This window comes from Sus scrofa, chromosome 2 (assembly GCF_054392235.1).
Source record: "Sus scrofa isolate SSC_HxYL_T2T_F1_AM1 chromosome 2, Sscrofa_HxYL_maternal_Yorkshire_Landrace_v2.0, whole genome shotgun sequence".
NCBI classification, from domain to species: Eukaryota; Metazoa; Chordata; class Mammalia; order Artiodactyla; family Suidae; genus Sus; species Sus scrofa.
This window is the reverse complement of record NC_139384.1, coordinates 48,774,874-48,800,063: the sequence shown is the minus strand read 5'-3', so window position 1 is coordinate 48,800,063 and position 25,190 is coordinate 48,774,874. Positions and strand designations below refer to the sequence as shown.

Sequence of the window (25,190 nt, the reverse complement as noted above, 5' to 3'; positions counted from 1 at the left end):
CAATGGCTACTTAACAGTCATTAGGTAAACTCTGGAAAGCCACTTAACATCTTAAGATCTCAATTTTCCTATTTGTGAAAGACGGAGGAGATGGGCAAAATGACTCTTAGACCAGTTCTAAAACAGTGTGATATAAAGAAACAGAGCATTTAGAGTTGAGTCATGAAAACCATGAATGGCCGGATAAGTTTGAGGAGACGATGTTGCACATGCTTTGGAATCAGATATACTTGTCTAGAATTCTCGGCTCCATTACTCAGTTATGTGCTCTTAGGCAGTTAAATTCCCTAAGCTTCCACTTCTTTGTCTAAAAAATGGACCTACCTTGTTGTGGGGTTTGAAAATAATATGTATAAAATGTTTGGCATATTAGTATATCTTTAAAAAAAAACAGAAGAAAGACTTTATTATTGGTTCTGGGAAGTCTTTCACTCTATTTGTTCCAACCTTAGGATTTAACAATCGCAAAGGTAACTCTTTAGATAGGACTTACCTGTGCCAGAAACCTTGCTAAAATGCTTTAAAACACTAACTCATTGAGCTTGATAGCACACCTGTGAAGTAAGTGCTATTTCTGCTGTTAGCATTTTACCTCCAAGAAGCTCAGGCCCAAAGGGTGCCTAACTTGCCCAAGGTCACATAGTTATTATGTGGTAGCGCTTGGATTCTACATCTAGCTCTTCAGTGCCAGAGCTAGGACTCTTAATTACATTTCTCTTCTTCTAAAGCCAACCAATGACCTAATTTATTAGAAGAAACCTACAATTGGCTGCTCTAATAAATACCACAAAAGAGTGATTAAATGGCTTTGTTTATGGAGAAACCAATCTGGGCACTGTTCTCTCCTGGAGAATAAGAGACTAGTGACTGAGTCAAATGTTTATTTCCTTAAAGAGTCATACATTTGTAAACAGTGAGAATTTTTTGTACACATAGGTGTGGTTTGCTGCCCTAAGTGCTCCCAGTTCAGGCCCTTTGTTTCAAATGTTTCAGGGAGGAGGCCTCTGCTTAGAAGTACAAGGGTGAAGCTGATCCTGATCTTAGACTTTAGGCATAGTTCTCAAAAAGCACCACCCAAAGAGCAGGAAATAGGGAAGTCAGAGTCTGTGGCTCACACCTTGGATCTGCTGTGATTTTAAGAGTACAGACAATGAACTAGCGATCCCCACTTCTGGGCATCTGCAGCAGCTTTATTCTGACTGATGAATAAAAGGTGTAAATGCCTAAAAAAGAAAAAGAAAAAAAGACAGAAAAAGAATAATCTCCAGGTCTCAGGGTTCCACTGAGTTATTACTATCCCCCCAAATGAGCTCCAATGACAATGCCACACACAAAAGAAGGGAATATGACCATCTGATCAGATGGGGAAACAACTGACCAGCAAGATGGTTACTTCTTTTCACAGTGACACTTGGAAAAAAGACAGCAGATGGTATTTAAAGAAATGTTACAAATAGTCTCCCTCGTCCTCCTAACACCTGTGAGCTATATAACACCAGAACACTGTTATCAATAAACAGGGTCTAGAGGAGGCAATTGAGAATGGAGGGAAGACAAAATTTTATGTCTACCTTTGAAACTGACAGCACTAACAGCCTGAAGCTAGCCAAAACACAGACTGGGTCTTGAACCCACGTGCTGGGACTTGAACACATCCTAAACCCAGACTGGGACTTAAACCCACTGTGGTTTTAAATTAAAATCACTCACCCAGTGTCTGAACTCACTGAGGTTCAGGTTCTTCCTGCCTCCATAAAGAAGGAATTCAGCAAAGTGATAGGCAAGAAACAGATTTATTAGGATAGGACCCTTGTGAGAGATGCAAGCAGGCAGGCACAGAAGCTCTGCCCCAAGGATCCAGGGGACTACAGTTTTATTATCCAAGGGAAGTGGGGGTCAGACCGCCTCTTCCTCTTTCCTTAGGATCCTCCTCAGCATCCAGTAAGGTGTGTATTCAAATCAGCAGAACGGTGGTCCTCAGACTCCTGCCCTTGGTCTGAATCCGAATGCTGGATTCATCCCATCCCCCACCCAACGACCTGAGACAATTCTCATACCTCCACTAGTCAAGCAAGCCTGCCTTGTTCTGACAGCTTTCTTGAGCAATTATTAACTTACAGTGATCTCCCAAAGTCCCCTAAAGCACAAAGGTTGTTTATATATGATTTGCTATGATCTTTCTGAAGTTTATATCAAATCGTCTAGCTTTGGCTTGTAGGGCTTGAGGGAAAGAGTGGTTTTAGTTTGTAGTGATTTCAAGTCAGAAGGGTGGGAGAAAAACTGGAAATGATAATTTGGAGAGTTGTAGCCATATACTGGAGGACACTCGAAGTATTCAGGGTCCAGACTAGCTTACAGGCAAATAACAAAACCTCAAAGACAGTGAGTACAGCTAGAATCTAATAATCATAAGTATTAGAGTTTTTCATTGAAACACAATTTTTTCTCTAGCATCAACTCCATTTTTATTCAGCATAACTGCAATAAGGCTATTTATTTTAAAATAAGTTTAGTCTGTTAAACTTGGCCTGTTTATTTTCATAAGTGCAGCAAGAATAGTGATTTATCACATAGGCTATTTTATTTATTTTTATTTATTTTTATTTTTTTGTCTTTTTGCCTTTTCTAGGGCCGCTCCTGCGGCATATGGAGGTTCCCAGGTTAGGGGTCTAATTGGAGCTGTAGCCACCGGCCTATGCCAGAGACACAGAAACTGGTGATTCAAGGTGCGTCTGCAACCTACACCACAGCTAATGGCAACGCCGGATCCTTAACCCACTGAGCAAGGCCAGAGATCGAACCTGCAACCTCATGGTTCCTAGTTGGATTCATTAACCACTGAGCCATGACAGGAACTCCCCACATAGGCTATTTTAAAGTCTGCTTTGCTGGAACTTTTAATAAGAAATTTTATACTGAACCTTTAAAAACCTGTAAAGGCTAAGAAGCCATGCCAATAATTCACCATCAGACCGCCTGCAGTTCCCATAGATTATGGTGAACTCCTCTTTTCTTAAAGTACCTAATATACCTTAAGGTTCCTGGGCCTTCCAGGTAGTGTCCTTGTTAACTCACCTGCAGGGCTGGGAGCCCTAAAAGCAAGGTATCAGACTGATATTTCAAGGGACTTTATTATTATTTTTTTTAACAGCTGCACCTGCAGCACTTGGAAGTTCTCAGACCAGAGGTTGAATCGGAGATGTAGCTCTGCAGGCTTATGCCAGAGCCACAGAAAGACTGGATCCAAGCCACATCTGTGACCTACATCACAGCTTGCAGCAATGCCTAGATCCTCAACCTACTGAGCAAGGCCAGGGATTAAACCCACATCCTCACAGAAACTACACTAGATCCTTAACCCACTGGACCACAATTGGTACTCCTCAAGGGACTTTATAAGCATTGACTTCAAAAAGTCAATTTTAGTTTCTTAAATCTGGTCATATTTGACTACATGTACATTATTATCAAACATGACATTATAGTCAAAGTCTTGATAATATGAGCAATGTTTCTAATTATGTGCTAAGGAGAGCAGATTGTTACTGAATCTATGTAAATAACTATATTGTCATGAATAAAAATATTTCTTACAAGTTCCCAAATTCTGGTAGTTTCCATGTGACTAGTATCCATGAGGATGTGGGTTTGATCCCTGGCCTTGTACAGTAGGTTAAGGATCTGGCATTGCCATGAGCTGTGGCGTAGGTCACAGATGTGGCTCAGATCTGGTGCTGCTGTGGCAGAAGTGTAGGCTGGCAGTTGTAGCTCTGATTCAACCCCTAGCCTAAGAACTTTCATATGCTGCAGGTGGTAAAAAAAAAGGAGGGGGTAAAAAAAGGAGTTTCCAAATTCTGAAGGGACCAGGAAGAAAAAGAATATTTTAATTTTTGTTTACAAAGGTATACTCTATCAAATTGCTGTAAATTTACAGATAGCTTAAGAAAAAAGAGAAATGGAGTCCTCTTAAATCTGGAAAACCAACACTCTAAACAAAAAAAAGTCATAAAATTATAATCATCCTTATTGGTTCATTCAATCATATGCAATTACTTTTTGCTTGATCTTGGTTTACCAGTTTTATGAGTCAGTTTGTCCATCAGAATTCTAGAAATAGTTATCCAGTTTAGCAGTATTAACTTAAAGGAGAGGGCTCAAGTCAAAATTAGAAATGAAAAAGAACTTACAACAGACATCATAGAAATACAAAGGATCATAAGAGACTACTATAAGCAACTATATGCCAATAAAATGGACAACCTAGAAGAAATGGACAAATTCTTAGAAAGGTACAATCTTCTAAGGCTGAACGAGGAAGAAATAGAAAAGATGAATGGACCGATCACTAGTACTGAAATAGAAAAGATGAATGGACCGATCACTAGTACAATCTTCTAAGGCTGAACGAGGAAGAAATAGAAAAGATGAATGGACCGATCACTAGTACTGAAATTAAAACTGTGGTAAAAAAATTTCCAACAAACAAAAGTCCAGGACCAAATGGCTTCACAGGTGAATTCTATCAAACATTTAGAGAAGAGTTAATACCTATCCTTCTGAAACTATTCTAAAAAGCTGCAGATGAAAGAACACTCCGAAGGTCATTCTATGAGGCCACCATCCCCCGATACAAAAACCAGAAAAAGGTACCTCAAAACAAGATAATTAAAGGCCAGTATCATTGATGAACACATGTAAAAATCCTCCACAAAATACTAGCAAACTGAGTCCAACAATGCATTAAAAGGATCATACACCATGATGAAGAGGGATTTATCCCAGGGATGCAAGGATTCTTCAATATCTGCAAATCCATCAGTGTGATACACCACATTAACACATTGCATGTGATCATTCCCATAGATGCAGAAAAAGCTTTTGACAAAATCCAACACCCATGCCTGATAAAAACCCTCTAGGAAATGCACATAGAGAGAAATCTACCTCAGCATAAAAAAGGCCATGTATGACAGACCCACAGCTAACATCATTCTCAATGGTTAAAAGCTGAAAGCATTTTCCCTAAGATCAGAAACAAAGCAAGGATGTCCAGTCTCCCCACTTTTATTCAACATAGTTTTGGAAGTCCTGGCCTTGGCAATCAGAGGAAAAAGAAATAAAAGGAATCCAAATTGGAAAGGAAGAAGTAAAACTTTTGCTGTTTGCAGGTGACATACTTTACACAGAAAATCCTAAAGATGCTCCTACAAAACTGTTAGAGCTCATCAATGAATTTGGTAAACTAGCAGGATATAAAATCAATACACAGAAATCTCTTGTACCATGTTACACTAGCCAGAATGGCCATCATCGAAAAGTCTACAAACAATAAATGCTGGAGAGGATGCAGAGAAAAGGGAACCCTCTTACACTGTTGGTGGGAATGTAAATTAGTTCAACCACTATGGAAAACAGTATGGAGGTTCCTCAAAAAACTAAAAATAGGAAGTTCCTGTTGTGATGCAGTGGAAACAAATCCAACTAGGAACCATGAAGTTGCAGTTCAATCCCTGACCTCACTCAGTGGGTTAAGGACCTGGCATTGCTGTGGCGGTGGCATAGGCTGGCAGCTATAGCTCGGATTGGACCCCTAGCCTGGGAACCTCCACATGCCATGGGTGTGGCACTAAAAAAAAAAAAAACCCAAAAATGAAAAACAAAAAAAAAAAAAACAACTAAAAATGCAGCTACCACACTATCCAACAATCCCACTCCTGGGCATTTATCTGGAGAAAACCGTAATTCGAAAAGATTCATATACTCCAATGTTCATTGAGGCACTAGTTACAACAGCCAAAACACTGAAGCAACCTAAATGTCCATCAACAGAGCAATGGATAAAGAAGATGTGGTACATATATACAGTGGAATATTACTCAGCCATAAAAAAGAAATAATGCCATTGGAAGCAATGAATGGAACTAGAAATTATCACACTAAGTGAAGTAAATTATCACACTAAGTGAAGTAAGTCAAGATGAACATCATATGATATTACTTATATGTGGAATGTGGAAATGATACAGATTAACTTATTTACAAAACAGTAAGAGACTCACAGACTTCAAAAACAAGCTTATGATTACCAGAGAGGACAGGAAAAACAAATCTTTTGAGATCTCCCAGAGGCCATCTGGAAAATCCCAAAGTTTTTTTAGGTCAAAAAGTTTTCATTTTGAATTTGGTTTTGGGAAGTTCATCAAAATTGTCAAAAGGTTTAAAACACCTGATTAAATAGTATCACAGGTAACTGAAAAACAAATACATAGTTATCCATCTAATTAAAGTGATAATTAAAACATTTTAAAGGCAAATAAAGTTAAATAGTTGTAAAAAAAAGTTTTTTAACCCTCAGCTTCTTTAATATTGAAGAACTGAATCTGAAATATCTTTGAGGTATGCCTATATTTTCCTAAGTAATCAAAGACCTGATAAAGACAATGTGAAGCATAGGAAGTTATTTTGATAAGACACAGAATCTGTTTCCTTGACAGATTACACAAAAGGTAAAGGAAAAAATTTTTATTTATTTATTTTTTTGTCTTTTTGGTATTTCTAGGGCCGCTTCTGTGGCATATGGAGGATCCCAGGCTAGGGGTCGAATCGGAGCTGCTGGCCTACACCAGAGCCACAGCAACTCGGGATCCGAACTGTGTCTGCAACCTACACCACATCTCACGGCAACGCCAGATCCTTAACCCACTGAGCGAGGCCAGGGATCGAACCCGCAACCTCATGGTTCCTAGTTGGATTCGTTAACCTCTGAGCCACGATGGGAACTCCCTATCTCTTATTAAAAGCAGACCAAATGGATAAAATGGATAAGAAATTAAATTTTTTGTATAAAAAATTGAAAAGTTTTATAGAGTTCCCATTGTGGTGCAGCAGAAAAGAACCTGACTAGGAACCATGAGGTTGTGGGTTCGATCCTTGGCCTTGCTCAGTGGGTTGAGGATCTGGCATTGCCATGAGCTCTGGTGTAGGTCGCAGATGCAGCCTGGATCTGGAGTTGCTGTGGCTGTGGCATAGGCTAGCATCTACAGCTCCAATTAGACCCCTAGCCTGGGAACCTCCATATGCCATGGGTGTGGCCCTGAAAAACAAAAAGAAAAACGAAAATTAAGAAGTTTTAAAAAAGCATACTAGCAGTTCCTGCTGTGGCGCAAAGGGATCAGCAGCGTCTTAGGAGCGCTGGGATACAGGTTTGATCCCCAGGCGGGCACAGTGGGTTAAAGATCCAGTGTTGCTGCAGCTGTGGCTTAGGTTACAAATGTGGCTTGGATCTGATCACTGGCCCAGGAACTCCATATGCCATGGTGTGGCCAAAAAGGAAAAAAAAAAAGCAGACAATCTAATAAACTTTGTAAAGTTGATAGAGAAAAATACTCTAGTTTTCTATCAGTTCATTTTTGTGCTTATTTTTAAAAGTTTTGTAAGTAAATGCATTTAATTTTAGCCAGTTTTCACCTTGAAACACAAAATTCCTGCTCCATAAATCTTCTGCAATTTTCTATATCCATTTTGATTTTGTACTATTCCTTTTCTCTTTCGCATTCTGAAACATTTAGTCATTTTACTTTAGGACAAAATTACCTTTTTTTTTTTTTTTTTTTTAAAGAAACACATCCTATGTTCCTTGTATGTTCTTCATATAAAAATACATCCCACTGATGTTCTCCTGTGAGGCATCAGGTTGAGGATCTGGTGTTGTCTCTGCAGCAGGTTCCATCCCTGGCCCTGGGAGCTTCCAAGGCCCACCCCATCCTCCTCCTGTACTTTGCACAAAGTAGTTTCCTTTGGTGTTATTATTTTTAGTAGTTTTATTTTTATATATTGCTTATAAATTTTAACCATTAGTAACCTTTATTTTCCAGTGAAAATTAGCAAGCAGACAATTGTAAACTATCATATATTAGCATTCTGTAATAGATTTGCAAATTTGTGAATACAGAGATATCTCAAAGATATTGTAGGTTTAGTTCAAGACTACTGCAACAAAGCAAACATTGCAATAAAGTCACACAAAGTTTTGGTTTTCCAGCACATATAGGTTATATTTACACTCTACTATAGTTTACTAAGCATGCAATAGCATTATGTCTAAAAAAACAATGTCCATATCTTAAGAATATGCTAATGTTAAAAAATGTAAACCATTATCTGAGTCTTCAGCAAGTCATAATCTTTTTATTGGCAAAAGGGTTTGAAATATTGTAAAAATTGCCAAAATGGGGCACAGAAACATGAAGTGACCAAATCCTATTGGAAAAGTGGCACTGATAATAAAGTATTATGAAAAAGACTGACATATAGTATTAAAATTTACTATAGCGGGGCAACCATGCAAAGAAAAAAAGAAAAGTGGTGTAGACAGATTTGTTCAATGCCGGGTTGCCACAATTTTTTTTTTTTTTTTTCTTTTTAGGGCTGCACCCGTGACATATGGAAATTCCCAGGCTAGGGGCTGAATCAGAGCCTCAGCTGCCAGCCACAGCCACAGCAACATTAGATCCAAGCTACATCTGCGACCCACACTCCAGCTCACTGTAACGATGGATCCTTAACCCACTGAATTAGGACAGGAATAGAACTTGCACCCCCATGGATACTAGTTGGGTTTGTTACCACTGACCACAATGGGAACTCCCCACAAACTTTTAATTTGTAAAAAAATGCAGTTTCTGTGAAGCAGGATAAAATTAGGTACACCTGCACGTAACTAAAAAATTTTTTAATTTTTAGAGCCATGTACTTTTTCTTTCTTTCTTTCTTTTTTTTTTTTTTTTTGGTCTTTTTAGGGTCACACCCATAGCATATTGAGGTTCCCAGGCTAGGGGTCGAATCACAGCTGTAGATGCTGGCCTATACCACAGCCACCGCAATGCCAGATCCGACCCGTGCCAGATCCGACCACAGCTCATGGCAACAATGGATCCTTAACACACTGAGCAAGGCCAGGGATCAAACCTGCGTCTTCATGAATGTTAGTCAGATTTGTTTCTGCCAAGCCACGAGGGGAACTCCAATAGTCATCTACTTTTTCATATGTATAATTTTTTTTTTTTTTTTTTTTTTTTTTTTGGCTATACCTGCAGCATACGGAGATTCCCAGGCTAGGGGTCAAATCATAGCTGCAACTGCTGGTCTATGCCACAGCCACAGCAATGCCAGATCTGAGCCACATCTACACCCTACACCGCAGCTCACAGCAATGCCAGTAGCTTTAACCCACTAAGTGGTGCCAGAGAGCAAGCCCACATCCTCATGGATACTAGTTGTATTTCTTACTGCTGAGCCACAATGGGACCTCTGATATAAGGACTTATTTCTTAAAACCAATTAGAGCTCTTTTACAACGTTTTGGCAATATCATCCAACAGTAGAAGAATACTGCGTATATACATAGACATATAGAGACAGCTATCAAAAGGGATGTTGGAGTTCCCGTCGTGGCGCAGTGGTTAGCAAATCCGACTAGGAACCATGAGATTGCGGGTTCGATCCCTGCCCTTGCTCAGTGGGTTAACGGTCCGGCGTTGCCGTGAGCTGTGGTGTAGGTTGCAGACGCGGCTCGGATCCCACGTTGCTGTGGCTCTGGCGCAGGCCAGTGGCTACAGCTCCGATTCGACCCCTAGCCTGGGAACCTCCATATGCCGCGGGAGCGGCCCAAAGAAATAGCAAAAAAAAAAAAAAAAAAAAAAAGGATGTTATAGTTTTCATTTTAAATCTTAGCCATGAGTTAGATATAAATACAGAAACAAAATTTACTAACTTATATAAGAGTTATCATTGCCTTATTAATTTTTTCCTTTCACTTTGATCTCCTCATAGGTAACAACAAGGTATTTGTTTAGGGTGTTTAGGCTTTCTTAAAAAAAAATCCTTTTAGACATAAAGGTCCAAATATTGAAGAGCATCCTTATTTTAATTGTGACTCAAAACCAGTAAGTCTTTTTACGGCTTAAAATCAATAAGACTTTTATGGCTTAACTATGGACACGAGAGGCATTGCCCAAAGACAGTACAAAAGATGCAACCCTCCCAGTACCCAGAAAGCTCACTCCCAGGGTTAGCTTAAGAATGCAAAAGCTTTGTTGTCACAGCTTTATTGTTTATGAAATGGGTGTCTCCTGTTTCTCTCAGGAATGTGAGATGCCTCCAGCTGTAGACAAGCTAATCTGTGACACTGACTGGGTGGGCGATAGTAGGATAATGGCTTCCCAGCACTAAGAAGACAACAAAGGTTCCTTATGGAGACTGAACCTCTCGTTAAGACAAACTTCCCTGAAAGCTGGCAAAGCTGGACAAGAGAATGCTGCTTGTCATTTTGTGTCTTGATTTTCAGCCTGTTTGGCTGGTTACCTAACTCAAGTCAACACTTGTACTGTCCAGCTAGTAGAGACCAGAGGAAATATTTTCACTGGTCACAAAGCCAAGCTCAACAGACATGAAATGAGATGAAAGGAACACCTCATTTTATGATTTTTCTCCTTATAACAAACACCACTAAAGACAGAGACAAAAAACAAAACAAAACAGAACAAACAACAACAACAAAAAGAAAGACTAGGAGGCTATGGATTATAACTAATGGGTACACAGAACCAAATTTATGAGTCACAACTCAAAGAAGGAATTTTTACATATGTTTTTCTCCTGACAATATACATTTATAAAGGGAAAAAGATAAGGAGAGATTCTGATTATTCTTAAGAGATGACGTATAAGAATTTTTTTTGTCTTTTTAGGGCCACACCCATGGCACACGGAGGATCCCAGGGTAGGGGTAGAACTGGACCTATAACCGTTGGCCTACACCACAGCCACAGCAATGCCAGATCCAAGCTGTGTCTGCTCCTGGCAGCACTGGATCCTTAACTCAGTGATGGGGGCCAGGGACTGAACATGTGTCCTCATGGATACCAGTCAGATACACTTCTGCTGAGCCAGGACGGGAACTCCTGATGTCTAAGAATTCTTACCTTCTGCTGGCTTTCTGTCAGATGTCCCTGGATCTCTCAATGTCCCAACTACTGAAATCCAAAACTCATCACCAGAAACTGTAGGGGAGGCAAAGTTTTACTTCTATCTTCTTAGTGTGTTTTGGTTGGCCTGAGAATTAAATTGACATCACAGATTAACAGAATTGTATACAAATTTCTTTGTTTTACATGACACAGGAGCTCTTGTAGGAAAATGAAGACTCAAAGAAATGGCAAAATCTACAGGCTTTTTTTATACTAGGTAGAAGGAAGAAAGGCAGTTGTGATAAAGTAAATTATATGGGAGGCTAAAGGAAGATAAGAATTATTTTAACAAAGTCTGTGTATACAGGATATTCTTGGTTTTGATTCTCAATTAAAGGATGTTTCATTTCTCTTGGTATAAGTGGAACACCCTTCACATGGGAGTTTTTTGTTTTTTGTTTTTTTGTCTTTTTTCTATTTCTTTGGGCCGCTCCCGTGGCATATGGAGGTTCCCAGGCTAGGGGTCGAATCGGAGCTGTAGCCACTGGCCTACGCCAGAGTCACAGCAACGCGGGATCCGAGCCGCATCTGCGACCTACACCACAGCTCATGGCAATGCCGGATCATTAACCCACTGAGCAGGGGCAGGGACTGAACCCGCAACCTCATGGTTCCTAGTCGGATTTGTTAACCACTGCGCCACGACGGGAACTCCACATGGGAGTTTTTCTCTTTGTTTTTCAGGAAGAAAAGGGGAGATTAGAAGTTCTTACACCTGTTTAAATCTTAAGTGTCTTTAGCTCAAAATAATCCTTATAATAAAGTGGCATATTTTGGAGTAGCATATTCTGCCACCCTTCTAGAACCAGAAAATCAGTGGTGAGGATGCAAGGAATGTTTTAGAAGAGCGAAAAACATAGAAACTCCATTGTTGCTTCACATAGATCAAAGCTGTTAAATAACTGAGAGTCAGATGATTCACCTCCAGGTGAAAACCAAACTTAAATTTTGCAGACCCCAAACACTCAGAACATATACAGGGCAGTAAGTTTCACCCTCCTTTTAGAGATGAGTAAATGAAGCCACAGAAACCTGTGTGTACTTGTTCAGATTGACAATTGATGTACTAGCAGAAATGTTAGAAACAGCAGAGTTTTTTTGGGTTTTTTTTAATAACAGGCTTTAAAAATATGTTTAAAGCAGACCAATTCTGGATGCCATAATTGAATACAGAGCAAGGTAGAGATCACCAAATGAATTACAGAGAATAACTGTGGTCACTAGAAATTTGGCTCTCTTGAGAAAAGCTGTCTGAAATGCTTTCTATGCCATGAAAGTGGGCATCTAGTGAGCACTCATTCTAGACAGCTGTAATGAGCTCTTCATTGCAACTACAAAGAAAGTTGTGTTCCCTTCAGTTTTGCTAAAAGAAACATTAATATGAAATCGTTACTTTCAAATAGTTCACACTGGGGAGTTCACCTTGTGGCTCAGCGTTAAGGAACCCGACTAATATCCACGAGGATGCGGGTTCCATCCTTGGCCTCGCTTAGTGGGATAAGGAACTGGTGTTGCCGTGGGCTGTGGTGTAGGTCACAGATGTGGCTCAGACCCAGCGATATGGTGGCTGTGGTGCAGACTGGTAGCTGAAGCTCTGATTTGACCCCTAGCCTGGGAACCACCATATAGAGCAGGTGTAGCCCTACAAAAAAAAAAAAAAAAGAAAAAAAAAAAAAAGACAACAAAAGCAATAGTTCATACTCACTTTTGTCATAAAATCTGTAAAGAGAAAGTCTGGTGAAAATAGTTATTAATTCCTTGAGTAAGATTCTGTGCTATTCATTGTGGGGAAAACAAAGATGTATGAGGACAAGGCAAAATGACCTGATTTTGTTTTGAAGGAGGCAAGTGTGGCATGGTAGAACAACTGTGGAGTTTGCTGTCAAATAGAACAAGATTTCAATCCCACCTCTTCCACCTAACAATTGTGTGACTTTGGGCAAGTTACTTGTCTCATTGTGCCTCATATTTTTCTGGTATAAAATTCAGATGAATAGATGAGTATTTGCACAGGGTTATTGTGAAGATGGAATGAAGAACCTCAACTGTGTTTATTATTAACACAGTTATTAGCACTGACAGAACAATATACCATGAACTAGAAAATGACACATGCCATAGGAAAAGTATTTCCTCAGAGCAGGAAGAGGTACATTTGCATGAAAAAATTAATGCTTGCTTTTACTTATCTTCTGTTTTTAAATAAGCTATGAAAGTCTGAGGGATTCATAAATAGCTATAACTACTTTATGTACAGCATATGTGTTTTTGGTATCTATTCATATGTATTTTCTGAGTAGTACATGGTATCTTTAGGCTGTAAACTATAATAGTTGGCTTGGTATAATTTACAGAACTGTTTCTATAGCAAGAATCAAAAGTACATACAGCTGTTTCATATTTGAATAAAATTACAATCTAGATGGTTCCACTATGTGGCAGCCCAATTTTCAGGGCTTAGCAGTGTTTAATTAGCTCTGTATCTTTTAAGAAGATACCTCTAAATTATCTGTTTATGTCTGTTTCCCTATGACACCCAATGCTGTGTGGAAAATACCGTGTTACCTAACTTTATGTCTTTGGTTCAAGGACAAATACTTTGAAAAAAGGTAGTTACCTAAACTGAACAACTTAAGGACTGAATTAATATGACTATGACTGAATTAATAAAATGACTGTAATCTTTAACTGTTTTGCCGCTGATGCCCTTTCACAGGCTAGAATTTGGTCCCGAGTTTTTCTGTTTGTTTTCGGAATATTATTGACCTAAGGCCAAGAAGAGTTTCACCTGACTCTGGGTATTTCAGAATTCTGCTAATGGACCGGGTTTTAAGCACACACATCTTGCCTCACCTAGTGAAGTGACTCATCCCTCAACACTGGCATCTCTGTTAGCTGAATGTTCTGTACCCTCCTACAGGAATGACTGTCCAATCAGCCTTGGTATCCCCAGGTTCCATATCTGTAGATTCAATCAACTGTGGCCTGAAAATATTCAGGAAAGGAGTTCCCGCCGTGGCTCAGTGGTTAACGAAACCGAATAGTAACCATGAAGTTGTGGGTTCAATCCCCGGCCTTAATCAGTGGGTTAAAGATCTAGCGTTGCCGTGAGCTGTGGTGTAGGTCGAAGACGTGGCTCGGATCTGGCATTGCTGTGGCTGTGGCGTAGGCTGGCAGCTATAGCTCTGACTGGACCGCTAGCCTGGGAACTTCCATATGCTGGGGGAGCAGCTCTAAACAAACAAGCAAAAAAGACAAAAATTCCAGGAAAATTCCAAAAAGCAAAAGTTGAATTTGCTGTGTCAGCAACAATTTTTACACACCATTTACGCTGTATTTACAACTACTTACCTAGCATTTACATCGTATTATGTACTTTAAGTAACCTAGAGATGATTTAAAGTATATGGGAGAAAAAAAAAAATATATGGGAGGATGTGCATAGTCCTATGTTAGTGGTGGATAACTTAAACTGTGGTTAAATTTTGAGTGGTTAACTTTAAGATGCCTCTAAATTCCCTAGTCTGGGCTAGATTCCGTTTACATGTATCCCCTCATCCTGTGTTATACTGGAATCATCTCTTTATGTCTGTCTCCCTATTACACCCCATGCTTTGTGGAAAATGCTGTCTTACCTAACTTGATATGCCAAGTTCAGAAACAAGCACTTTAAAGAAAGACCCTTGGCCACCTTATATAAGGAAACCGAACATCTGTGGATTTAGGTATTTGTGGGGGGGGTCCTGGAACCAATACGCCACAGATAACCCTGGTGCTGGACTGTGAGCTCCTCCAAGGCAGAAGCCATGGTAGCAGAAAGTTTCCTAGGTTCATAACCTAGGTCAGCCACAAAGTAGGCAGGTCAGTAAACTTCTGTGGTTCCCAACTGGGTGCAGGACCATGGGTGCTTTTGTCCTAACAGTGTCAGGTCCTGAAACGAGCTCTAAAAATCATTCTGAACCCTCTTAGCACATTCTTAAAGTACCAACCTGTGAGTGTTATTCACCGTGCCAGGAGATTTCACTCATTTTAAAATTTAAACTAAAAAAATTGAAGTACAACTGATTCACACTATTGTGCTAATTGCTTTCTCGCACTTTAAACCTCACAATCCCTTTTCTTTTTTCTTACTATGGTTTCTAGTTTTTGAATGGTATCTCGCTAAATCCTAGTGGGATTGTTTGGTGTCTCATGGAATCTAAGGTTATGGTAATGTTATTACTGACTTTTCCTCAAAATCCTTCTATCATTAAAAAAAGTTGAGATATTATACACAAAGTTGGTGAGTGCACTAATCTTCAGTGTAAGGCTCGGTGAGTTTTTACCTAGGCATATACCACCTCAGTAACTACCACCCAGGCTTCCAGCTCCCATGAGGTGCCCTTGTGCCTCATTTTTTTCTGGTGTAAAATTCAGATGAATAGATGAGTATTTGCACAGGGTTATTGTGAAGATGGAATGAAGAACCTCAACTGTGTTTATTATTAACACAGTTATTAGCACTGACAGAACAATATACCATGAACTAGAAAATGACACATGCCATAGGAAAAGTATTTCCTCAGAGCAGGAAGAGGTACATTTGCATGAAAAAATTAATGCTTGCTTTTACTTATCTTCTGTTTTTAAATAAGCTATGAAAGTCTGAGGGATTCATAAATAGCTATAACTACTTTATGTACAGCATATGTGTTTTTGGTATCTATTCATATGTATTTTCTGAGTAGTACATGGTATCTTTAGGCTGTAAACTATAATAGTTGGCTTGGTATAATTTACAGAACTGTTTCTATAGCAAGAATCAAAAGTACATACAGCTGTTTCATATTTGAATAAAATTACAATCTAGATGGTTCCACTATGTGGCAGCCCAATTTTCAGGGCTTAGCAGTGTTTAATTAGCTCTGTATCTTTTAAGAAGATACCTCTAAATTATCTGTTTATGTCTGTTTCCCTATGACACCCAATGCTGTGTGGAAAATACCGTGTTACCTAACTTTATGTCTTTGGTTCAAGGACAAATACTTTGAAAAAAGGTAGTTACCTAAACTGAACAACTTAAGGACTGAATTAATATGACTATGACTGAATTAATAAAATGACTGTAATCTTTAACTGTTTTGCCGCTGATGCCCTTTCACAGGCTAGAATTTGGTCCCGAGTTTTTCTGTTTGTTTTCGGAATATTATTGACCTAAGGCCAAGAAGAGTTTCACCTGACTCTGGGTATTTCAGAATTCTGCTAATGGACCGGGTTTTAAGCACACACATCTTGCCTCACCTAGTGAAGTGACTCATCCCTCAACACTGGCATCTCTGTTAGCTGAATGTTCTGTACCCTCCTACAGGAATGACTGTCCAATCAGCCTTGGTATCCCCAGGTTCCATATCTGTAGATTCAATCAACTGTGGCCTGAAAATATTCAGGAAAGGAGTTCCCGCCGTGGCTCAGTGGTTAACGAAACCGAATAGTAACCATGAAGTTGTGGGTTCAATCCCCGGCCTTAATCAGTGGGTTAAAGATCTAGCGTTGCCGTGAGCTGTGGTGTAGGTCGAAGACGTGGCTCGGATCTGGCATTGCTGTGGCTGTGGCGTAGGCTGGCAGCTATAGCTCTGACTGGACCGCTAGCCTGGGAACTTCCATATGCTGGGGGAGCAGCTCTAAACAAACAAGCAAAAAAGACAAAAATTCCAGGAAAATTCCAAAAAGCAAAAGTTGAATTTGCTGTGTCAGCAACAATTTTTACACACCATTTACGCTGTATTTACAACTACTTACCTAGCATTTACATCGTATTATGTACTTTAAGTAACCTAGAGATGATTTAAAGTATATGGGAGAAAAAAAAAATATATGGGAGGATGTGCATAGTCCTATGTTAGTGGTGGATAACTTAAACTGTGGTTAAATTTTGAGTGGTTAACTTTAAGATGCCTCTAAATTCCCTAGTCTGGGCTAGATTCCGTTTACATGTATCCCCTCATCCTGTGTTATACTGGAATCATCTCTTTATGTCTGTCTCCCTATTACACCCCATGCTTTGTGGAAAATGCTGTCTTACCTAACTTGATATGCCAAGTTCAGAAACAAGCACTTTAAAGAAAGACCCTTGGCCACCTTATATAAGGAAACCGAACATCTGTGGATTTAGGTATTTGTGGGGGGGGTCCTGGAACCAATACGCCACAGATAACCCTGGTGCTGGACTGTGAGCTCCTCCAAGGCAGAAGCCATGGTAGCAGAAAGTTTCCTAGGTTCATAACCTAGGTCAGCCACAAAGTAGGCAGGTCAGTAAACTTCTGTGGTTCCCAACTGGGTGCAGGACCATGGGTGCTTTTGTCCTAACAGTGTCAGGTCCTGAAACGAGCTCTAAAAATCATTCTGAACCCTCTTAGCACATTCTTAAAGTACCAACCTGTGAGTGTTATTCACCGTGCCAGGAGATTTCACTCATTTTAAAATTTAAACTAAAAAAATTGAAGTACAACTGATTCACACTATTGTGCTAATTGCTTTCGCGCACTTTAAATCTCACAATCCCTTTTCTTTTTTCTTACTATGGTTTCTAGTTTTTGAATGGTATCTCGCTAAATCCTAGTGGGATTGTTTGGTGTCTCATGGAATCTAAGGTTATGGTAATGTTATTACTGACTTTTCCTCAAAATCCTTCTATCATTAAAAAAAGTTGAGATATTATACACAAAGTTGGTGAGTGCACTAATCTTCAGTGTAAGGCTCGGTGAGTTTTTACCTAGGCATATACCACCTCAGTAACTACCACCCAGGCTTCCAGCTCCCATGAGGTGCCCTTGTGCCTCATTTTTTTCTGGTGTAAAATTCAGATGAATAGATGAGTATTTGCACAGGGTTATTGTGAAGATGGAATGAAGAACCTCAACTGTGTTTATTATTAACACAGTTATTAGCACTGACAGAACAATATACCATGAACTAGAAAATGACACATGCCATAGGAAAAGTATTTCCTCAGAGCAGGAAGAGGTACATTTGCATGAAAAAATTAATGCTTGCTTTTACTTATCTTCTGTTTTTAAATAAGCTATGAAAGTCTGAGGGATTCATAAATAGCTATAACTACTTTATGTACAGCATATGTGTTTTTGGTATCTATTCATATGTATTTTCTGAGTAGTACATGGTATCTTTAGGCTGTAAACTATAATAGTTGGCTTGGTATAATTTACAGAACTGTTTCTATAGCAAGAATCAAAAGTACATACAGCTGTTTCATATTTGAATAAAATTACAATCTAGATGGTTCCACTATGTGGCAGCCCAATTTTCAGGGCTTAGCAGTGTTTAATTAGCTCTGTATCTTTTAAGAAGATACCTCTAAATTATCTGTTTATGTCTGTTTCCCTATGACACCCAATGCTGTGTGGAAAATACCGTGTTACCTAACTTTATGTCTTTGGTTCAAGGACAAATACTTTGAAAAAAGGTAGTTACCTAAACTGAACAACTTAAGGACTGAATTAATATGACTATGACTGAATTAATAAAATGACTGTAATCTTTAACTGTTTTGCCGCTGATGCCCTTTCACAGGCTAGAATTTGGTCCCGAGTTTTTCTGTTTGTTTTCGGAATATTATTGACCTAAGGCCAAGAAGAGTTTCACCTGACTCTGGGTATTTCAGAATTCTGCTAATGGACCGGGTTTTAAGCACACACATCTTGCCTCACCTAGTGAAGTGACTCATCCCTCAACACTGGCATCTCTGTTAGCTGAATGTTCTGTACCCTCCTACAGGAATGACTGTCCAATCAGCCTTGGTATCCCCAGGTTCCATATCTGTAGATTCAATCAACTGTGGCCTGAAAATATTCAGGAAAGGAGTTCCCGCCGTGGCTCAGTGGTTAACGAAACCGAATAGTAACCATGAAGTTGTGGGTTCAATCCCCGGCCTTAATCAGTGGGTTAAAGATCTAGCGTTGCCGTGAGCTGTGGTGTAGGTCGAAGACGTGGCTCGGATCTGGCATTGCTGTGGCTGTGGCGTAGGCTGGCAGCTATAGCTCTGACTGGACCGCTAGCCTGGGAACTTCCATATGCTGGGGGAGCAGCTCTAAACAAACAAGCAAAAAAGACAAAAATTCCAGGAAAATTCCAAAAAGCAAAAGTTGAATTTGCTGTGTCAGCAACAATTTTTACACACCATTTACGCTGTATTTACAACTACTTACCTAGCATTTACATCGTATTATGTACTTTAAGTAACCTAGAGATGATTTAAAGTATATGGGAGAAAAAAAAAAATATATGGGAGGATGTGCATAGTCCTATGTTAGTGGTGGATAACTTAAACTGTGGTTAAATTTTGAGTGGTTAACTTTAAGATGCCTCTAAATTCCCTAGTCTGGGCTAGATTCCGTTTACATGTATCCCCTCATCCTGTGTTATACTGGAATCATCTCTTTATGTCTGTCTCCCTATTACACCCCATGCTTTGTGGAAAATGCTGTCTTACCTAACTTGATATGCCAAGTTCAGAAACAAGCACTTTAAAGAAAGACCCTTGGCCACCTTATATAAGGAAACCGAACATCTGTGGATTTAGGTATTTGTGGGGGGGGTCCTGGAACCAATACGCCACAGATAACCCTGGTGCTGGACTGTGAGCTCCTCCAAGGCAGAAGCCATGGTAGCAGAAAGTTTCCTAGGTTCATAACCTAGGTCAGCCACAAAGTAGGCAGGTCAGTAAACTTCTGTGGTTCCCAACTGGGTGCAGGACCATGGGTGCTTTTGTCCTAACAGTGTCAGGTCCTGAAACGAGCTCTAAAAATCATTCTGAACCCTCTTAGCACATTCTTAAAGTACCAACCTGTGAGTGTTATTCACCGTGCCAGGAGATTTCACTCATTTTAAAATTTAAACTAAAAAAATTGAAGTACAACTGATTCACACTATTGTGCTAATTGCTTTCGCGCACTTTAAATCTCACAATCCCTTTTCTTTTTTCTTACTATGGTTTCTAGTTTTTGAATGGTATCTCGCTAAATCCTAGTGGGATTGTTTGGTGTCTCATGGAATCTAAGGTTATGGTAATGTTATTACTGACTTTTCCTCAAAATCCTTCTATCATTAAAAAAAGTTGAGATATTATACACAAAGTTGGTGAGTGCACTAATCTTCAGTGTAAGGCTCGGTGAGTTTTTACCTAGGCATATACCACCTCAGTAACTACCACCCAGGCTTCCAGCTCCCATGAGGTGCCCTTGTGCCTCATTTTTTTCTGGTGTAAAATTCAGATGAATAGATGAGTATTTGCACAGGGTTATTGTGAAGATGGAATGAAGAACCTCAACTGTGTTTATTATTAACACAGTTATTAGCACTGACAGAACAATATACCATGAACTAGAAAATGACACATGCCATAGGAAAAGTATTTCCTCAGAGCAGGAAGAGGTACATTTGCATGAAAAAATTAATGCTTGCTTTTACTTATCTTCTGTTTTTAAATAAGCTATGAAAGTCTGAGGGATTCATAAATAGCTATAACTACTTTATGTACAGCATATGTGTTTTTGGTATCTATTCATATGTATTTTCTGAGTAGTACATGGTATCTTTAGGCTGTAAACTATAATAGTTGGCTTGGTATAATTTACAGAACTGTTTCTATAGCAAGAATCAAAAGTACATACAGCTGTTTCATATTTGAATAAAATTACAATCTAGATGGTTCCACTATGTGGCAGCCCAATTTTCAGGGCTTAGCAGTGTTTAATTAGCTCTGTATCTTTTAAGAAGATACCTCTAAATTATCTGTTTATGTCTGTTTCCCTATGACACCCAATGCTGTGTGGAAAATACCGTGTTACCTAACTTTATGTCTTTGGTTCAAGGACAAATACTTTGAAAAAAGGTAGTTACCTAAACTGAACAACTTAAGGACTGAATTAATATGACTATGACTGAATTAATAAAATGACTGTAATCTTTAACTGTTTTGCCGCTGATGCCCTTTCACAGGCTAGAATTTGGTCCCGAGTTTTTCTGTTTGTTTTCGGAATATTATTGACCTAAGGCCAAGAAGAGTTTCACCTGACTCTGGGTATTTCAGAATTCTGCTAATGGACCGGGTTTTAAGCACACACATCTTGCCTCACCTAGTGAAGTGACTCATCCCTCAACACTGGCATCTCTGTTAGCTGAATGTTCTGTACCCTCCTACAGGAATGACTGTCCAATCAGCCTTGGTATCCCCAGGTTCCATATCTGTAGATTCAATCAACTGTGGCCTGAAAATATTCAGGAAAGGAGTTCCCGCCGTGGCTCAGTGGTTAACGAAACCGAATAGTAACCATGAAGTTGTGGGTTCAATCCCCGGCCTTAATCAGTGGGTTAAAGATCTAGCGTTGCCGTGAGCTGTGGTGTAGGTCGAAGACGTGGCTCGGATCTGGCATTGCTGTGGCTGTGGCGTAGGCTGGCAGCTATAGCTCTGACTGGACCGCTAGCCTGGGAACTTCCATATGCTGGGGGAGCAGCTCTAAACAAACAAGCAAAAAAGACAAAAATTCCAGGAAAATTCCAAAAAGCAAAAGTTGAATTTGCTGTGTCAGCAACAATTTTTACACACCATTTACGCTGTATTTACAACTACTTACCTAGCATTTACATCGTATTATGTACTTTAAGTAACCTAGAGATGATTTAAAGTATATGGGAGAAAAAAAAAAAATATATGGGAGGATGTGCATAGTCCTATGTTAGTGGTGGATAACTTAAACTGTGGTTAAATTTTGAGTGGTTAACTTTAAGATGCCTCTAAATTCCCTAGTCTGGGCTAGATTCCGTTTACATGTATCCCCTCATCCTGTGTTATACTGGAATCATCTCTTTATGTCTGTCTCCCTATTACACCCCATGCTTTGTGGAAAATGCTGTCTTACCTAACTTGATATGCCAAGTTCAGAAACAAGCACTTTAAAGAAAGACCCTTGGCCACCTTATATAAGGAAACCGAACATCTGTGGATTTAGGTATTTGTGGGGGGGGTCCTGGAACCAATACGCCACAGATAACCCTGGTGCTGGACTGTGAGCTCCTCCAAGGCAGAAGCCATGGTAGCAGAAAGTTTCCTAGGTTCATAACCTAGGTCAGCCACAAAGTAGGCAGGTCAGTAAACTTCTGTGGTTCCCAACTGGGTGCAGGACCATGGGTGCTTTTGTCCTAACAGTGTCAGGTCCTGAAACGAGCTCTAAAAATCATTCTGAACCCTCTTAGCACATTCTTAAAGTACCAACCTGTGAGTGTTATTCACCGTGCCAGGAGATTTCACTCATTTTAAAATTTAAACTAAAAAAATTGAAGTACAACTGATTCACACTATTGTGCTAATTGCTTTCGCGCACTTTAAACCTCACAATCCCTTTTCTTTTTTCTTACTATGGTTTCTAGTTTTTGAATGGTATCTCGCTAAATCCTAGTGGGATTGTTTGGTGTCTCATGGAATCTAAGGTTATGGTAATGTTATTACTGACTTTTCCTCAAAATCCTTCTATCATTAAAAAAAGTTGAGATATTATACACAAAGTTGGTGAGTGCACTAATCTTCAGTGTAAGGCTCGGTGAGTTTTTACCTAGGCATATACCACCTCAGTAACTACCACCCAGGCTTCCAGCTCCCATGAGGTGCCCTTGTGCCTCATTTTTTTCTGGTGTAAAATTCAGATGAATAGATGAGTATTTGCACAGGGTTATTGTGAAGATGGAATGAAGAACCTCAACTGTGTTTATTATTAACACAGTTATTAGCACTGACAGAACAATATACCATGAACTAGAAAATGACACATGCCATAGGAAAAGTATTTCCTCAGAGCAGGAAGAGGTACATTTGCATGAAAAAATTAATGCTTGCTTTTACTTATCTTCTGTTTTTAAATAAGCTATGAAAGTCTGAGGGATTCATAAATAGCTATAACTACTTTATGTACAGCATATGTGTTTTTGGTATCTATTCATATGTATTTTCTGAGTAGTACATGGTATCTTTAGGCTGTAAACTATAATAGTTGGCTTGGTATAATTTACAGAACTGTTTCTATAGCAAGAATCAAAAGTACATACAGCTGTTTCATATTTGAATAAAATTACAATCTAGATGGTTCCACTATGTGGCAGCCCAATTTTCAGGGCTTAGCAGTGTTTAATTAGCTCTGTATCTTTTAAGAAGATACCTCTAAATTATCTGTTTATGTCTGTTTCCCTATGACACCCAATGCTGTGTGGAAAATACCGTGTTACCTAACTTTATGTCTTTGGTTCAAGGACAAATACTTTGAAAAAAGGTAGTTACCTAAACTGAACAACTTAAGGACTGAATTAATATGACTATGACTGAATTAATAAAATGACTGTAATCTTTAACTGTTTTGCCGCTGATGCCCTTTCACAGGCTAGAATTTGGTCCCGAGTTTTTCTGTTTGTTTTCGGAATATTATTGACCTAAGGCCAAGAAGAGTTTCACCTGACTCTGGGTATTTCAGAATTCTGCTAATGGACCGGGTTTTAAGCACACACATCTTGCCTCACCTAGTGAAGTGACTCATCCCTCAACACTGGCATCTCTGTTAGCTGAATGTTCTGTACCCTCCTACAGGAATGACTGTCCAATCAGCCTTGGTATCCCCAGGTTCCATATCTGTAGATTCAATCAACTGTGGCCTGAAAATATTCAGGAAAGGAGTTCCCGCCGTGGCTCAGTGGTTAACGAAACCGAATAGTAACCATGAAGTTGTGGGTTCAATCCCCGGCCTTAATCAGTGGGTTAAAGATCTAGCGTTGCCGTGAGCTGTGGTGTAGGTCGAAGACGTGGCTCGGATCTGGCATTGCTGTGGCTGTGGCGTAGGCTGGCAGCTATAGCTCTGACTGGACCGCTAGCCTGGGAACTTCCATATGCTGGGGGAGCAGCTCTAAACAAACAAGCAAAAAAGACAAAAATTCCAGGAAAATTCCAAAAAGCAAAAGTTGAATTTGCTGTGTCAGCAACAATTTTTACACACCATTTACGCTGTATTTACAACTACTTACCTAGCATTTACATCGTATTATGTACTTTAAGTAACCTAGAGATGATTTAAAGTATATGGGAGAAAAAAAAAAAATATATGGGAGGATGTGCATAGTCCTATGTTAGTGGTGGATAACTTAAACTGTGGTGAAATTTTGAGTGGTTAACTTTAAGATGCCTCTAAATTCCCTAGTCTGGGCTAGATTCCGTTTACATGTATCCCCTCATCCTGTGTTATACTGGAATCATCTCTTTATGTCTGTCTCCCTATTACACCCCATGCTTTGTGGAAAATGCTGTCTTACCTAACTTGATATGCCAAGTTCAGAAACAAGCACTTTAAAGAAAGACCCTTGGCCACCTTATATAAGGAAACCGAACATCTGTGGATTTAGGTATTTGTGGGGGGGGTCCTGGAACCAATACGCCACAGATAACCCTGGTGCTGGACTGTGAGCTCCTCCAAGGCAGAAGCCATGGTAGCAGAAAGTTTCCTAGGTTCATAACCTAGGTCAGCCACAAAGTAGGCAGGTCAGTAAACTTCTGTGGTTCCCAACTGGGTGCAGGACCATGGGTGCTTTTGTCCTAACAGTGTCAGGTCCTGAAACGAGCTCTAAAAATCATTCTGAACCCTCTTAGCACATTCTTAAAGTACCAACCTGTGAGTGTTATTCACCGTGCCAGGAGATTTCACTCATTTTAAAATTTAAACTAAAAAAATTGAAGTACAACTGATTCACACTATTGTGCTAATTGCTTTCGCGCACTTTAAATCTCACAATCCCTTTTCTTTTTTCTTACTATGGTTTCTAGTTTTTGAATGGTATCTCGCTAAATCCTAGTGGGATTGTTTGGTGTCTCATGGAATCTAAGGTTATGGTAATGTTATTACTGACTTTTCCTCAAAATCCTTCTATCATTAAAAAAAGTTGAGATATTATACACAAAGTTGGTGAGTGCACTAATCTTCAGTGTAAGGCTCGGTGAGTTTTTACCTAGGCATATACCACCTCAGTAACTACCACCCAGGCTTCCAGCTCCCATGAGGTGCCCTTGTGCCTCATTTTTTTCTGGTGTAAAATTCAGATGAATAGATGAGTATTTGCACAGGGTTATTGTGAAGA

At 39.5% G+C, this 25,190-nt stretch overlaps 1 protein-coding gene across 1 annotated transcript in view; it reads right to left on the bottom strand.

The window, feature by feature from the left end:
- Positions 1–25,190, bottom strand: part of LOC146405374 (uncharacterized) — a 44,306-nt gene that overhangs the window by 8,470 nt on the left and 10,646 nt on the right. The window contains exon 3 of the mRNA XM_085011678.1: positions 10,983–11,112. The gene's annotated coding sequence lies outside the window, so the exon portion shown is untranslated. The remainder of the gene's footprint in view (positions 1–10,982; positions 11,113–25,190) is intronic.